A 14,152-nucleotide genomic window follows, 5' to 3' on the forward strand; every position below is an offset into this window, starting at 1 on the left:
ACTCAGCATTCTAGTTTGAAGCAACCCAGGTACAGAATGTCTATGAGACTTTTATCTCCAACTGACCACCAATAAGCCCGAAGTAGAGTTGTGGTTCAAGTGGTAGACATAAAAGTGCAAGAACAGCACCCAGGCCTTCAGTTCAAGTTCCAGGGCTAGCAAACACATACCAAAAATATGGTATTTGCAACCAAAGAATACATTTTAATTTGATCTTTTTTAGCCAATTTAATGTCCGAGCTCTTGATCTGAAAGCGTCTTGGCCACTCTACTTCTGGAGAATAATAATTATTCAAGTGGAAAAGAAGGATCTATAATGATTCTCCATTAGAGATGCTGATGTTTGAAAGACTATGTGACAAAAAATTCTTCAGTCTCTAAAAGAATATAGCACTCACAGTGGAACCTCTGAATTTGTAAATTGATGGTCAGTATATAGGCTTGAACTCAGAACCTCAAGGCTAGCACTCTACCACTTGAGACACATCTCCACCTCTAGTCTTTTTGGAAGTCAATTGGAGTAAGAGTCCCATGGATTTTCCTATCTGAGCTGGCTTTGAATAACGATCCTCAGATCTCAGCCTTCTGAGTAGCTAGGATTACAGGCTTGAGCCTGTGATAGCTAATTTAAATTTAATGGTACCAACTACCAGAGATGGTAGTTAAGACATTTACATCCACCACAAAAGTCCAAGTTAATTTCAGCTTTGGTTTCTCCAACACACTTAAGAGAAAGATCAGTAGAGATCTATCATTAAACCTTAATAGTAGAATTCAAATACTCTTGGCTTATTTTTTTAAATTGTGAGAATACCACACAAAGGAGTTACAACTACATGGGCAAGATCTTGGTTTATTTTTAGTCATGCTAAATCCCAGATTTGCAGGGACAATTCCCAAAATACATGTTTTAGGAGGTCAGAGACAGGAGAGTTTCCTGAAATTGCATTAAAATTAATATTAACATTAATATCATTTGTTTAACTAACAATCTAAAAAGTACACTTATTATAATTTTTCCAAGCCTTTTCATTTCCTAACAAATGGAGCAATGTCATTATTTTTGATGGAGGCATAGATCCATTGTGTATATATACCACATTTTTTGATCCATTCATCTACTGAGAGGCATCAGGGTTGGTTCCACATCTTACTTATGGTAAATAATGCTGCAATAATAAACATAGTCTTGCTGGCAGCTTTAGTGTGGTCTTGTTTGTGATCATTTGGGTAAATGCCCAAAAGTGGGATTGCTGGGAAATAGGGGAGCTCTATGTGGAGTATTTTGAGGAACCTCCATATTGCGTTCCAAAGGGGCTGAACAAGTTTACACTCCTACCAACAATGTAGTAATGTTCACTTCTCTCTGCATCCCCTCAAGCATCTGTTGTTATTAGAGTTCTTGATTATTGCCATTCTAACTGTGGTGAGGTTGTATCTCTATGGTTTGATTTGCATTTCTTTTATGGCTAGAGAGGTTGAGCATTTCTTCATGTGTCTATTGGCAATCCTTCTTTCCTCTTCAGAGAAGTTTCTCTGTAAGTATTTAGCCCACTTATTTATTGGGCAGTTGTTTCTTTGGAGACTTGTTATTGGGGGATTTAATTTTTTGAGTTCCAGGTATATTTTAGATATGAGACCCTTATCGGTTGTATGGCTAGTGAAGAACTTATCCCAATCTGTGGGCTTTCTATTGATCTTGCTAGCTATGTGCATGGCCATGCAGTAGCTCTTCAATTTTGTTCAATCCCATTTCTTCAACCTTTCTTTGATTTGTTGTGTTTCTGGGTCTCTATTAAGAAAATTTCGGTCTGCTCCAAGGAGACCTAGGGTTTCTCCTATTCCATCCTGTAATGTTTTCAGAGTGTCTGCTTTGACTCTGAGGTCTTTGATCAATTTGGAGTGATTCTGGTGCAGAATGATATATAAGAATCTAGCTTTCATTTTCTACAAGGAGTTAACCCATTTTGCCAGCACCATTTACTGAAGAGGCTGTCTTTCTTCCATTCTATTTTTGAGCTCCTTTATTGAACATTAGTTGGTTATAGGTCTGTAGGTTCATTTCTGGGTTTTCAATTTTGTTCCATTGGTCATGAGGTCTGTTCTTATGCAGGTACAATGTTGTTTTGATTACTATGGCTTTGTAGTAGAGTTTAAAATTTGTTATTGATATTCCTCCAGCCCTGTTCTTTCTTTTGAGGATTGTTTTTGCTATTCGGGGTCTTTTACCATAAGTATTTTTGGATAGCCTCTTCTAATTCCTTGAAGAATGAAGTTGGAATACTGATTGGTATTGCATTGAATTTGGAGATAGCCTTCGGAAGTATTGTCATTTTCATGATGTTAACCTTTCAAATCCAGGAGCATGGGAGTTGTTGCCACTTTCTAAGTTCTGTTTTGATTTCCTATTTCATGTTTTCAAAGCTTTCTTCATAGATGTCCTTAACTTCTTTGATTAAGTTAATTCCTAGGATTTTATTTTTTGTGGGGCTATTACTAATGGAGTTGCTTTCCTAATTTCAGCCACACTTTTTTCATTGTTGGCATACAGAAAAGCCATTGAATTTTGAGGGTTAATTTTATACCCTGCTACTTTGCCAAAGTTTTGAATCAGCTTGAGTAATTTGGGAGTGGGGTCTGTGGGATTCTTTAAACACAAGGTCATTTCATCTGCAACGGGGGAGAGTTTTACTTCTTCTTTCCCTATTTGGATCTCCTTTATGTCTGCATCTAGTCTTATTTGTAGCTAGGCATTCTAATACTAGATTGAAGAGAAGTGGAGAGAGTGTACGTCCTTGTCTCGTTCCTGAGTTAAGAGGAAAAGGCTTTAGTTTTTCACCATTAACTGTAATGCTGGCTGTAGGTTTGTCATATACAGCCTTTATTGTATTGAGGAATGTTCCATGGATTCCTAATTTTTCCAGAACCTTCATCATAAAGGGGTGTTGGATCTTGTCAAATGCTTTTTCTGCATCTATTGATATAACCATGTGGTTCTTATCCCTGCTCCTGTTGATGTGATGAATTATACTAATTGATTTGTGTATATTGAACCAGCTTTGCATCCCTGAAATGAATCCTGTTTGATCTTGGTATATGATTTTTTGGATGAATTGTTGAAGTCGATTGGCCAAAATTTTGTTGATAAGTTTTTCATGAATGTTCATCCAAGAAATGGGTCTATGGTTCTCTTTCTTTGATAAGACCCTGCCTGGTTTTGTGATGAGGGTTATGATGGCTTCATAGAATGAGTTCCATAGTGAACTTTCTCTTTCAATTTCATTGAAGAGTTGGAGGGGTATTAATGTGAGCTCTGCTTTGAAGACCTTGTTGAATTCCGCTGTGAAACCATCTGGACCTGGGCTTTTCTTAGATGAGAAATCTTTTATCACTGTTTATATTTCAGTGCTTGATATGGGCCTGTTAATGTGATTTAACTCATCTTGGTTTAGTTTTGGCTTGTCAGCATTTGCTAGGAAAAGGTCCATTTCAGCCAAGTTCTCAATCTTATTAGCAAAAATTTTGAGAAGTATTTCCTTATAATGTAGTGAATCTTGGTTGTTTCTCTGGCGATCTTTCTATTCTCATCACTGAGTTCATTTATTTGGGTATGTTCTTTTCTTTTTCTCATAAGACTGGCTAAGGGCCTGTCAATTTTGTTCTTTTTTTGGAAGAACCAACTCTTTGTTTTGTTGATTCTTTATATGGCTTTTTTGACTTCTAATTCATTTAATTCTGATTTAATTTTAATTATTTCTTTCTGTCCATTGGGTTGGGGTTTATCCTGCTGCTCTTTTTCAAGGAGGCTCAGATGTCTCATTAAATTGTTGGTTTCAGATTTCTCCAATATGTTGGTGTAGGAACTCAGAGCTATAAACATGCCTCTGAGTACTACCTTTGCTGTGTCCCAGAGGAGTTGGTAATTTGTGTGCTCATTTTTGTTGAATATCATGAACATTTGAATTTCATTTCTCATATCTTCCATGATGCACTCGTGATTCAGCTGTGTGTTGTTCAGCCTCCATGTGTTAAAGGACTTTCTTTAGTGGCTTTTGGTGTGGAGTCCTACTTTTAATCCCTTGTGGTCTGAGAGAATGCAAAGTATAACTTCAATGTTTCTGATTTTGGACAAGTTCGCTTTGTGGCCTGAAATGTGGTCTATTTTGGAAAATGCTCCATATGCTGCTGAAAAAAAGTGTATTCTGATGCTGCTTTGTGAAATCTTTGGAAGATGTCTGTTAAATCTAGTTGATCTATGCAGTTGTTTAGATATGCAGGTTCTTTGTTGAGTTTTTTCCAAGTTGATCTCTCTAGTGGGGTAGTGGTGTGTTAAAGTCCCAAACAATTAATGTCTTTGGATCTATGTGGGATTTGAGGGAAAGTTGGGTTTCTTGGATAAATTTGGGTGTTCCATTTGGTGAATAGATATTTAGAATTGTAATATCCTCCTGAAGGAGTGATACATTAATTAATATGTAGCAACCTCCTTTAACTCTTCTCACTTATTTTAAATTGAATTCTATTTTATCTGATATTAGGATTGCAACTCCTGCCTGTTTATGGGGGATGTTTGCTTGGTATATTTTGTTCCAGCCATTAACATTGAAAATGTGCTTGTTTTTATGGGCAAGATGTGACCCCTGAAGGCAGCAGATAGAAGGTTCTTGCTTTCTAATCCAACTAGACAGTCTGTCTCTTAATTGGAGAGTTAAGTCCGTTAATGTTGAGAGATAGAACTGAGAAATATTTGGGAGTTTCTGCCATTTTATCCACCTTTTTGGGGGCTGTGGCAACTGGGTTCTTTCTGTGGTTCATGGATTCTCATTTGGCTGCGGTTTCTTGGCCTTTTTGTGGTCTTGTTGGTTTTCTCCATTTAGGTCATCTTTAAGAATCTTTTGTAGGACTGGTGGGGATATATTGTTTCATTTTTTCTTTGCTATGGAAGGTTTTTATTTGACCTTCGTTTATGAAGGAGAGTTTAGCTGAGTACAGTTTTCTTGGTTGATTGTTGTTTGTCTTTACGGCATGTCATACATCATTCCAGGCTCTTCTTGCTTTGATTGTCACTGCTGATAAATCTGAGGTGGTTCTAACTTGTTTCCCTTTATAGGTGATAGATCTTTTCTCCTTGGCATTTTAAGGTTCTTTTCTTGGTCTGAATTGATCCTGTGAAAATTATAATGTGATGCTACGTTGTCCTGTTCTGGTTCCGGTCTATTTAGAGTTCTAAAAGCTTCTTGTATCTGAATAGGCCTATCTTTTTGCATGTTTGGGAAGTTCTCTGCTAGGATCCTGTTAAACAAACTTCCAAGACCATTAACTTCTGTTCGTAGGTGCTCCTCTACACTCATTATCCTCAGATTAGGCCTTCTGATGGTGTCTTCCAAATGTTGAATAGATCTATCATATTTCTTGGACTTTTCTTGGATGGTTGTATGTCCTTTCTCCATAATATCTAGGCTGTCTCAATGCCTAAGACTTAGTAAGAACATAGTAGATATCCTTGAATACTAGATACACGATTCTGGCACTCTCTACTAATACGCATTTATTGGCATACTACCACCTGCCTATCCATGTATGGCTATTTTGGCCACCTCTAGGGTTGATCTCAGAGCCTGCCAAGAATTTCATCCTCGAGTAAGAAGCTAAGTGTGACACGTTTTCATTTTCTAGGATAGTGCTGTGTGTGAGGCATGATGGAGAACAAGTCTACAAATCTAGATGCAATTTGATAGTATGTAAACAATGTCATATATGTTTAGGTGTCCTCACAGTTGGTAAAATAAACAGTAAACAAATGAATAAAACAACAAATACAATGAATAAACACACCAAACATGATATAGACTGAACAAGTATATGGAAGCTCAATCCTATCTTTAAAATCTATATAAGGAGTATGACTGAAGCATGAATTCAGGCTTAGGGAACAGGCCTGAATTTCTAGTCTTCAAACATAGTGAGCTTCCCCTTCCCCCACAGTCCTAGTTCCCTAAATTCAAATCCCAGGCCTTGCAGATAAAAAAATCACACATTCTAAGCCAAGGAGTTTCATTAACATTTTTAATATTTTTTTAAAGTTCACTTTGACTTTATTTGAAATATTTTGATTTTATAACATGACAGTTTTTCAAAAAAGGGGTTTAAACTTTTGCATTTCAGCATAACACATTGGTATTTTTGACCATCTGCCATGAAGAGTGAGAATGAAAATGAGGATATCATTTCTCCCTAGAAGTTTGGAACAGTTGATGTTATTTCTTATTTTTTCTATTTTTTTTTATTGTCTGTCGTGGGGCTTGAACTCTGGGCTTGGGTGCTGTCCCTGTGCTCAAGGCAAACGCTCAAGCACTTGAGCCACAGCACCACTTCCAGTTTTCTAGAGGTTTATTGGAGATAAGAGTCTCAGAGACTTTCCTCCCTGGCCGGCCTTGAGTCACCTTCCTCAAATCTCAGCCTCCTGAGTAGCTAGGATTATAGGTATGAGCCACCCGTGCCAGGCAGTTGATGTTATTTCTATTTAGAGTTATTTTTATAATTATAAAATGTCTGCAATTGTGTCCTGTAAGTTTTCCTCAGTGCCTACCACGAAATAGACTAGGGGAGTCCTCATACCACCAAAGGTTGAGTTTCTGAATAAACACTCACTTCTGTGAGGAGAGTAGGTACTTGTAAGCATTTTGGGAATAAACTAGATTCTAAAATGAAAAACAAAAACATTGGTACTAAGATGTAGCTCAGTTGTGGAATAGTTGCCTAAAGAGCATAAGACCCTGGAAGAAAAGTTTTCTAAGGCTCAGAATGTTAGAATTTTGTATGACCAAACTTCTTTCTTTTTTTTTTTTTGTCGGTGGTGGGGCTTGAACTCTGGGATTGGGCATTATCCCTGTGCTCTTCAGCTCTTTGCGAGCACTCTACAGCTTGAGCCACATAGCCACTTCCGATTTTATACCGGTTTTCTACGGGTTCCAGTTTTCTCCTGGGGCTTGCCTTGAATGCCATCCTCACCTCTCAGCCTCCTGAGTAATTAGGATTATAGGTGTGAGCCACGGACGCCTGGTACATGAATAAACATTTTAAGACTGATTCTAAAGAAAGAAACCTCGAACGTACTTTTTGTACAAATAATTTATAATGCCATGATTAAGGCACTAATTCAGAGGTATTTTTTCATTGGCTGGTTTCTTAGTTTATATATATACATGTATATATATATATATATATATATATATATACATTATTAATTTATATATACACATATTATTAAAAACATAGCTTTGAAGTGTACCTAAGAACATATGGGCTCATGTAAAATTATACAAATGAAAAAGCTTGATATTTTTTCAGTTTATTGGTACCATAAATTAGATGGGATTTGTGTACTGTTGTTTTGTTCTCTGTTTTTGGAGGATTAGTTTCCCCTTTATCCCCCTACCCCCCTCTCCACGCACTTGAACTCAGCTTGCTCTTTCGTGGCTTGTTTGTTTGTAGCTGATTTTCTACCACTTCAGCCATACCTGTAGACTGGGTTTTTGCGAGTTATCTGGAGATGATATCTCTTAGGCTTTGCTGCCTGGATTGACTTTGAAACTTGATATTCCAGTTCTCACCTCCTGAGTAGCTGGGATTACTCATATCAACTACTGGGGTGCCTCGGGATAAATTAATTTGCTTGATGTATTCTTTCTGTTTTTCTAAGCATGGGATGATGTACTATAGAATTTCTTCTTTAAAAATTTTAATTTAATTTTATTTGTGAATATACTGTACAGAGGGGTTACAATTACATGGGCAGGATAATGGGTGCATTTCTTACAAAGCATTGCAGCCTCCTCCTTTGTTTACCATTCTAAACCCTTCGCAGCCTCCCCTCTCTCCTCCAATCCCAGTCCTTCTCCCCCCCCCCCCGCGGTGATGTTGTAAAGCTCATTTTGGACATGACAACTCGTACTTCTCATTGTTGCAACAAGTCCACCAGTATCCTTAAACGACTTGTTTTCCCCATCTTCTCCAAAGTTATATTGACATCAAATATAGTGAAAGCAGGGGTTATACTGTGGGGGAGGCACACACAAAGCAACAAAGAAATAATTTTATAAATGCGTTAAAAACACATGCATGAAAGAAAAAAAAACATTAATATACATACCTAAGGGTTCATTTTCCTAACATCACATTCTCTGACCTTTTCCGCTTGACTCATACATATACTAGATATTGCAAATAAGGGAAACCATGAGACCTATGTTTCTTTGGGCCTGGCTTACTTCACTTAATACAATTTTTTCCAAGTTTTTCCATTTCCTAACAAATGGAGCAATGTCATTCTTTCTGATGGAGGCATAGAATTCCATTGTGTATATATACCACATTTTCTTGATCCATTCATCTACTGAGGGGCATCTGGGTTGGTTCCAGATCTTAGCTATGGTAAATAATGCTGCAATAAACATCGTTGTGCTGGTAGCTTTAATGTGGTCTTGTTTGTAAACATTTGGGGAAATGCCCAAAAGTGGGATTGCTGGGTCATAGGGGAGCTCATCTGAAGTCTTTTCAGGAACCTCCATACTGCTTTCCAAAGTGGTTGAACAAGTTTACACTCCCACCAACAATGAAGTAAGGTTCCTTTCTGTCCACATCCCCTCCAGCATCTGTTGTTGTTAAAGATCTTGTTTTTTGCCATTCTAACTGTAGTAAGGTGGTATCTCAATGTTGTTTTTATTTGCATTTCTTTTATGGCTAGATATGTTGAGCACTTGTTCATGTGTCTATTGGCAGTTCTTCTTTCTTCTTCAGACAAGTTTCTCTTTAAGTCATTTGCCCACTTATTTATTGGGCAGTTGTTTCTTTGAGGATTTGTTGTTGGGGGATTTAATGTTTTGACTTCCAAGTATATTTTAGATATGAGACCCTTGTCCGCTGTATGGCTAGTAAAGATCTTCTCCCAGTCCGCGGGCTTTATATTGATCTTGTTAGGTATGTCCTTTGCCATGCAGAAGCTCTGCAACTTTATGCAACCCCATTTGTTGTGGTTCCGGGTCTCTTTTCAGAAAATTTCGGCCTGAATCCAAGGAGGCCTAGGGTTTCTCCTATTCCATCCTGTAATATTTTCAGAGTGTCTGCGCTGATTTCGAGGTCTTTGATCCATTTACAGTTGATTCTGGTGCAGGGTGATATATAAGGATCTACTTTTAGTTTTCTACAAGTAGTTAACCAATTTTGCCAGCAACATTTACTGAAGAGGCTGTCTTTCTTCCATTCTATTGTTTTAGTTCCCTTATCAAAGATGAGGTGGCTATAGATCTGTAGGTTCATTTCTGGGTTTTCAATTCTATTCCATTGGTCCTGAGTTCTGTTCTTATACCAATACCAAGCTGTTTTGATTACTATGGCTTTATAGTAGAGTTTGAAATTTGGTATTGATATTCCTCCAGCAGTGTTCTTTCCGTTGAGGAGCGTTTTTGCTATTCGGGGTCTTTTATTGCTCCATATGAATTTTTGGATTGCCTCTTCTATTTCCTTGAAGAATGAGGTTGGAATTTTGAAAGGTATCGCAGTGAATTTGTAGATAGCCTTGGGAAGTATTGACATTTTCATTATGTTACTATTTCCAATCCAGGAGCATGGGAGGTTTTGCCGTTTTTGAAGTTCTGTGTTGATTTCCTTTTTCAAGATTTTAAAGTTTTCATCATAAAGGTCCTTCACTTCTTTGGTTAAGTTAATTCCTAGGTATTTTATTTTTTCTGGGGCTATTACAAATGAAGTTGCTTTCCTAATTTCAGCCACACTTTTCTCATTGTTGGTATACACAAAAGCCATTGATTTTGGGGGGTTAATTTTATACCCTGCTACTTTGCCAAAGTTTTGAATCAGCTTGAGTAATATGGGAGTGGAGTCTATGGGATTCTTTAAATAGAAGATCATGTCATCTGCAAAGAGGGAGAATTTTATTTCTCCTTTCCCTATTTGGATTCCCTTTAAGTTTGCATCTTGACTTATTGCTGTATCTAGGCATTCTAATACTAGATTGAAGATTGGTGGAGAGAGTGGTCATCCTTGTCTTGTTCCTGAGTTAAGAGGAAAAGGCTTTAGTTTTTCAACATTAAGTATAATGCTGGCTGTAGGTTTGTCATATACAGCCTTTATTGTATTGAGGAATGTTCCATGGATTCCTAATATTTCCAAAACCTTCATCATAAAGGGGTGCTGGATCTTGTCGAATGCTTTTTCTGCATCTATTGGGATAACCATGTGGTTCTTATTCTTGCTCCTGTTGATGTGAGGAATATTATTATTTGATTTGCGTATATTGATCCAGCTTTGCATCCCTGAATTGAATCCTGTTTGATCGTGGTGTATGATTTTTTGGATGAATTGTTGAAGTCGGTTGGCCAAAATTTTGTTGAGAAGTTTTGCAACAATGTTCATCAAAGAAATGTTTCTATAGTTCTCTTTTTTGATGAGTCCCTGCCTGGTTTTGGGATGAGGGTTATGATAGCTTCATAGAATGTGCTCGGTAGTGATCTTTCTCTTTCAATTTCATTGAAGAGTTGGAGGAGTATGGATGTGAGCTCTGCTTTGTAGGCCTTGTAGAATTCCACTGTAAAACCATCTGGTCCTCGACTTTTCTTAGTTGGAAGGACTCTTATTGCTCTTTCTATTTCTATGCTTGATAGGGCCTGTTAAGCTGGTTTAACTCATCTTTGTTTAGTTTTGGCATGTCAATATTTGCTCGGAAAAGTTCCATTTCTGTCAATTTCTCAAACTTATTAGCATAAAGTTTTGAGAAGTATTCCCTTATAATGTTCTGAATCTTGGTTGTTTTCGTGGTGATGTTCACATTCTCATCTCTGAGTTTATTTATATGGGAGTATGTTCTCTTCTTTTTCTGATAAAATTTGCTAAGGGTCTGTCAATTTTGTTAATTTTTTCGAAGAACCAACTCTTTGTTTTGTTGATTCTTTCTATAGTTTTTAGGATCCTAATTCATTTAATTCTGATTTAATTTTAATTATTTCTTTCTGTCTAGTGTATTGGGGTCTATCTTACTGCTCATTTTCAAGGATGTTTAGATGTGTCATTAAATTGTTGGTTGCATATCTCTCTAATTTGTTGATGTAGGAGCTCAGAGCTATAAACTTGCCTCTGAGTACTGCTTTCATTGTGTCCCATAGGAGCTGGTAATTTGTGTGTTCATTTTTGTTGAATAGCATGAACATTTGAATTTCCTTTCTAATCTCTTCCATGACCCACTCATGATTCAGCAGTGTGTTGTTCAGCCTCCATGTGATGCCTGGCTTTCTTTCTTTGGTGGCTTTTGGTGTTGAGTTCTAATTTTATTCCCTTGTGGTCAGAGAATGCAAGGTATAACTTCAATGTTTCTGAATTTATACAAGTTTGCTTTGTGGCCTAAAATGTTGTGTATTTTAGAAAATGTTCCTTTTGCTGCTGAGAAAAATGTGTATTCTGATGCTGCTGGGTGAAATATTCGGTAGATATATGTTAAATCTAGTTGATCTATGCCGCTGTTTAGATCTGCGGTTTCTCTGTTGAGTTTTTGCCGAGTTGATCTATCTAGTGGGGAGAGTGTTTTGTTAAAATCCCCAACAATTAATGTCTTTGGATTTATATGGGATTTGAGGGAAAGTAGTGTTTCTTGGATTAATTTGGGTGCTCCATTGTTTGGCGAGTATATATTTAGAATTGTAATATCCTCCTGAAAGAGAGATCCCTTAATTAGTATGTAGCGACCTTCTTTATCTCTTCTCAGGAATTTTAATTTGTAGTCTATTTTATCTGCTATTAGGATTGTGACTCCTGCCTGTTTATGGGGACCATTTGCTTGGTAGATTTTGTTCCAACCTTTAACATTGAAAATGTGTTTGCTTTTACGGGTAAGATGTGACTCCTGAAGTTAGCAGATAGAAGGTTCTTGTTTTTTAATCCAACTAAACAGTCTATGTCACTTAATTGGAGAGTTCAGTCCGTTAACATTAAGAGAAAGGACTGAGAAATATTCGGCGTTTGTTATCCACCTTCTTGGGGGCTGCGAGAACTGGGTTCTTCCTATGGTTCTTGGATTCTCAGTTTGGATGCAGTGTTTTGGCCTTTATTGTGGTCTTGTTGGTTTTCTATGTGTAGGACATCTATAAGAATCTTTTGTAGGGCTGGTTTGGTGAAGATGTATTGTTTCAATTTTTCTTTGCTATGGAAGGTTTTTATTTGGCCTTCAGTTATGAAGGAGAGTGTATCTGGGTACAGTATTCTTGGTTGATTGTTGTTTGTTTTTAGGGCATGGCATACATCATTCCAGGCTCTTCTTGCTTTGATTGTCTCTGCTGAGAAATCTGAGGTGATTCTACTTGGTTTCCCTTTATAGGTGATTAATCTTTTCTCCTTGACAGCTTTAAGGATCTTTTCCTTGGTCTGAATTGATCCTGTGTGGATTATAATGTGACGGTGGGATGTCCTATTCTGGTCTGGTCTGTTTGGAGTTCTAAAAGCTTCTTGTATCTGAATAGGCCTATCTTTTTGCATGTTTGGGAAGTTCTCTGCTAGGATCCTGTTAAACAAATTTCTTAGGCCATTAACTTCAGTTTCTAGGTGCACCTCTACACTCTATCCTTAGATTAGGCCTTCTGATGGTGTCTTCCAGGTGTTGGATAGATCTATCATATTTCTTGGACTTGTCTTGGATGGTTGTATGTTCTTTCTCTATAATATCTAGGCTGTCTTCAATCCCTGAGATTCGATCTTCTGCATGGTCTAACCTGCTCTCAGGACTTTCCACTTCGTTTTTTATCTCTTTTCCTTCTAAACGGTCAGCTTTGATGGCTTCAAATTCTTTGTTGAAGCTTTGCTTTGGATCTTGTATGAACTTCTTTACTTCCTTAATTTGATGTTCAGTGTTTGTTCTCAGATCACTTAGTTGATTGGTTATGGTTTCCTTGGACTCCCATTCCTTCTGTTGGGTTCCATTCAGCATTCCCTTTGTGGTCTCCCTGACTTCCTTCAGCTCTTTGTTAATGGATTCCATGAATGCCTTTAGTGATCTTTGATAAGCTTCCTCCCGTTCGTGGGATTCATGTAGTTCTCCTTGAGTGTTCTTAGCCTGTTCGCGCCATTCCTGTCTTTGTCTTTGAGTATTCTCAAGATGCTCATGCAAATCCTGTATCGGCTTTTGAGTAGCTTCCTCATGCTTATGATATTCCTGTTTAATCTTTTGGTTGCCTCCTCTCTCTCCCTATCACGCTCATACAGAGTCCTTTGTATGCTTACAATATTTTGATTTATCATGTTTGCCAGCAGTGTTTGTAGAGCTATTTGGGAAATCTCCTCTGGATTATTCATTATCAGTTCTGTCCCCTGATTATCAAGATTGGGAATTGAGATACCCGGATTTGCCATTTTTCTTGTGTTTTTCCAGCTTACTCTGCACATTTGAGATGAAAATAGCACCAGTTTTGTGCTAGAACACTATCTTAAGGCAAGCATCAACCCAAGTCTGAATTTGCACAGTCAATAGTCTACAGATACAATCTGGTTCAACAGATATATCTATTCAACATCAAACAACTATAGGCTAATGGGCTACAAACCGCAAAGAAGAATTTGGAAGACCAGAAATTATTAGGGTTAGGGAGAGATGTGGGTAATAAAATAGGAATAGATTGATGTGGGGAGGCTCAGGGAGAGTTAACTAAGTCCTAATCTCAAAGCAGGAAATAGGTTGTGTAGGATGAAAGTAGAGAGAGGGAAAAAAAGAAGTAAGGGAACTGGAAAAGAGAAGAGACCAGAAAAAATAGAAAGGTAAAATTAATAAAATTATGAAGTTTCAATAACAATCTATTTAGATAAGAATGTGAAGTTATTGAGATAAGGGGAGGGATATAAAGGAGATGTGAAAAACTTAAAAATAAAAATGCTTAAAATATTATATAGGTATAAAGAGGTAGTACTGCTATTAAGGGATTTAAGTCTTAGAGGTTTTGACTTGAGTAATAAATTTGTGGATTAAGTGTGTACACAATGGGGGATAGGGTCTAATAATCAACTATGGGTTTATCTGAGGATGTGCAGAACAAGAATTAAGTCACATAAAGAAGAATGAAAGAGAGGAGAAGGTGAAAAGTATAAGAAAGGAAGAAAT

The sequence above is a fragment of the Dipodomys spectabilis genome, unplaced genomic scaffold, assembly GCF_019054845.1.
Source record: "Dipodomys spectabilis isolate Male_0828 unplaced genomic scaffold, ASM1905484v1 ptg000202l, whole genome shotgun sequence".
In the NCBI taxonomy this organism is placed as follows: domain Eukaryota; kingdom Metazoa; phylum Chordata; class Mammalia; order Rodentia; family Heteromyidae; genus Dipodomys; species Dipodomys spectabilis.